The sequence below is a fragment of the Astyanax mexicanus genome, chromosome 16 (assembly GCF_023375975.1).
Source record: "Astyanax mexicanus isolate ESR-SI-001 chromosome 16, AstMex3_surface, whole genome shotgun sequence".
NCBI lineage: Eukaryota > Metazoa > Chordata > Actinopteri > Characiformes > Acestrorhamphidae > Astyanax > Astyanax mexicanus.
In genome coordinates, this window is record NC_064423.1 from 68,209 (window position 1) to 71,919 (window position 3,711).

At 40.6% G+C, this 3,711-nt stretch overlaps 1 long non-coding RNA gene across 1 annotated transcript; it reads left to right on the forward strand.

Annotated features, from left to right (window-relative positions):
* The first annotated feature begins 205 nt into the window (after nucleotides 1-205).
* Nucleotides 206-2,521, forward strand: LOC103035898 (uncharacterized). The gene is made up of 2 exons (XR_453483.4): nucleotides 206-1,465; nucleotides 2,378-2,521. It is a non-coding gene; the product is annotated as an uncharacterized LOC103035898 (long non-coding RNA).
* The last annotated feature ends 1,190 nt before the right edge of the window (nucleotides 2,522-3,711 follow it).

The following is a 3,711-nucleotide window of genomic DNA, read 5'->3' on the forward strand; positions in this document are numbered from 1 at the left end:
ACAGTAAATGTAAAGTGGAGTAACATGTTTAGGTTGTAAAGTGACCTTTACTTGGATGTAACTAATAATAAACAGAAGTACAAAAAATTGTTTATTTGTGATTAAAGGTAATTCCACAAATGTTGTTTTAAGAGACTATAAGATGGGCTTATTCAAATAAGCAGATTACATTGTATTATGTTATATTACATTATAGATGTGTCCCCCCCCCAATATCAAACCTGCTCCTACGTCCTTGTTAGCAAGGCACACTAGATGTGCTGCAGCAGCAGTTCAGTTCATTGAGTCTTCAGCACAGTACGCACAGCAACTTCTCCCCGTGTCCCACCAGCCAGGTAACATACACATCAAGTAAAATCCTACTGTTTGCCCTCTAAACCCAACCTGAAATCAGTTTGTTGTGCAGTAAAATGTCTCATATAGCACCAAACTACTATGTATTTTATCAGTTGGTGGTGTGACATTTTTCCATTGACAACTCACGTTTAGACACATTATGTTACAAATAAAAGTCAAATTTCATTCAATATGTGCGTGTAATTATTTTTATAATGAAGTGTTCCACGTGCGCTAAAAAGTGCCCTTTTCCCCCCTGAGCACTTGCCCCCCAAAATGTCTGTGCACGCCACTGACTTATTTATACGAGGGGATCTGTCCTCCTCAACTTATAAATGAATGTTAAAAACTTAGGTCTTATATATTTAGGTGAATATCCGTATCAGCAAAGGAAGCATTTAGGAAATTACTAGTAAGAGTTAATGTAAACTTCAGTGTAGTCAGTAGTGGAGAGTAAGCCACTAGTCCGAGGCAGGTGGCAAAAACGACAGCTGACCTGCAGTGGGTGATGTGAAAGACTGAGACTTTGAACTGCTGCTGATTCAGCATTGCCAAATAGCCAGCACAAAGCACAGCAACTCAGTTCCAATACATCAGATAACAGTAGCCTTGTGCTGATCGAAATACAGTTTGGAGTTATGAGGGAAACCCTCCAAAAGCTAACCTAATCAAGACTGTGTCTCAGCCCTGAATATTTTAAGGAAATTGGAATTTTACAGAGTTGGGGAGCTTTATGACAATATGTACTTCAGAATTGGGGAGATTAAAGAGCAAAGGATGGGTCAGTGTAGTATTCGGGCACAGACACAGATGAGCAAGCAGAGTTGTAGGGTATACTGGAGGTCAGGTCTGGAGCGGAGTAGAGTTTAAAACATTACCAATTAAAAGCTGCAGGCTGTGTAGACCAGCACTGAACAACACACACTCTGTTTTTCTGTTTGAACAGATCTGTTTAAAATAGACTATTATTCGTTCTATAAAACCACATTCAGTTACATTAGCTTGCTAGTACTTATATTATGCAATTATGCTTTTTTTATTCTCTCTCTTTCTCCCTCTTCCACTTTCTTTCAGGCCGCTGCCCCTCGACCCCAGCCTGGGGTGAAAGGCTCAGGAGGATCTGTTGCAGGTAGAGGAGAAAGAGAGAAAGGGACAGAGCGAGTGAGGCCCCTCAGAAATGCCCCCCGCCTGCCCCTCCCTCTCTTTACTCTTATGGTTGATTGCCCCCTTATTGACACTCACTCTCCAGACCACAATAGCAGCCCTCAGACACTGCTGAATAGACTCAGCCCCCTCTAAAAAGGCAGAATCTCTGTCCTCCTTAATCCACACACACACACACACATACACACACACACACATAAACACCATACACACACATACACGCACATACACACCAAGAGATGCCTCTGATAAATCTTTAATTTTTCAAATCTGAGAAAAATCTGCACAAAAACCACAGGGTAAAACAGTATACAGATGATATGCACTTATATACACCTCCATCAGTTCACCCCATTCACTGGTTACCAGTCTCCATCACTGGCACACTCAGCCTCTCCATTAAAATGTGGCTTATCAATTCTTATGCGGCGTTTCAGGAAAAAACAAAACACTTCCACAACAAAAGCTAAAGAAAGCGAGTGCAGCCCTGGAAGCGTTATTCGCATATTCGTCATCCGTTTCTCCTGCCTTTGATCCCCATTAACAGTTTCCTCGTTTGTCGAGGAGAAACGGGAGTGACGGAAGAGCTGATGCAACCGTGGCTAAACATTAGCATTGAGCCTTTCTGATTCACAGTGGAGTGAATGTGAGGAGTTTGGGGCTCTGACTGGGCCGAACAGCAGGGTTGGGAAATGGTGAAGGGCTAATTAATACAGTATTATTATTGCAGTTTCTTCAGTAAATTGTGAACAATAAGCACCTGCCAAGTTTAGTCAAAACCTCTCCTGACTCTGAATTCAGGTTAAACCTTTTACAATATATTGACTTAAGTTTCTCTTTTAATTTCTCCACACCTACAGGCTTTCTTTTTTTTCAGGTTGGCCGGTGGTGGGTTTGGCCAAGGATCACCCAGAGTTCAATTCATGACATCCTGCTGATCAGTAGAATAAGTATTCTGTTTAGAAGAAACTTGTTTAGAGTTGATAATTTAAAACCTAAAATGTTTTTTTTTTGTGTTTTTTTCATTAAAAAAAAAAACTTTTTCAACTCATGTTCTAAACTGTATGCATTAATTTCAGATTTATTTCAGATTTACATGGCAGCATATCTGTGAAAGAATCCTTGCTTTAAAGCATGATGCTGGGTGCAGCAGTGACAATTCTTTAAATAGTTACGAATGCCATCTATTGCAGCCTTCAGCCCATATTTATGCTTCTGGACTTTTCAATTTTAAAAGAAGCTACTGCTTGTTGTGTCGTTACCCAGTCCCAGCGTGATCTCTGGGCCTGTGAAGGAGACTTAAAGACACTCCAGTCCACTCCTGAGCCTCCAAAGGCTGAGGAAAGTGTGTATAGAGCTGATGAGTGGGCTTAATTAAAAAGCACTCAGTCTGCAGTCATCTCCTCTCCTCCGTATAGCCCCAATCAGTCTCAACCTCAGGCCCACAGGGGTCATTTTTAACTCATACGTCCACACACACACCCAACCCCCCACACACTTGTGCCACTGGCATCAATAGAGAATTCCTGTTTGATACAATGATGGCTGCTTTTTAAAGGCCAAATTAAAGCTGCGTGCTTTGTCTAATCAAAGGCAGCTCACTGTCATTAGCCTCCATTCTGTGTGGAAGAATGAGTGAGTCTGCTGAAGTCTCTTTAAGCAGCTACTCCAGGCTAATGAACTGCGCTGCATTGTGCCGGAGAACTGAGTTTATTATACAGAAGTTCAGTGGAAGGGAGTCAGCCAAAATCTCACAAACCCCATATGGGTGCTGCTATGTACTCATGTTTGTCATTTTTGTTTTATATGTTTGTCATTAAAGTAAACATTTGAAAAGGGGGTTTGATTTAGGTTTACTTTATGGCTCATATTCTGGTAAAATGGGGGCTTTCATCTTTAGATGTTTCTATATATAACCTTATATAACAGGCTATTACCTGTTCTTATTTTGTTACAAGTTATCAGTGTACACTTTTAGATCAAGGCTTTCTCTTGTCTTCTTTAGCAAATTCAGTAATTCTAAATCAAACATTAACTTGGTTGGTTATTTCCCTGGTTCAATGTTCTGCATCAGTGAAAAATGTTCTGCAGATTATACAATAAAGAGTTACTTACAACTTTACTACTGTACACAACACAAGCCTTATGTTCACCATGACCAGAAGCTCCGCCCACAGAATTAAAATTTGGAAACCGAACAATCCAGTGTTG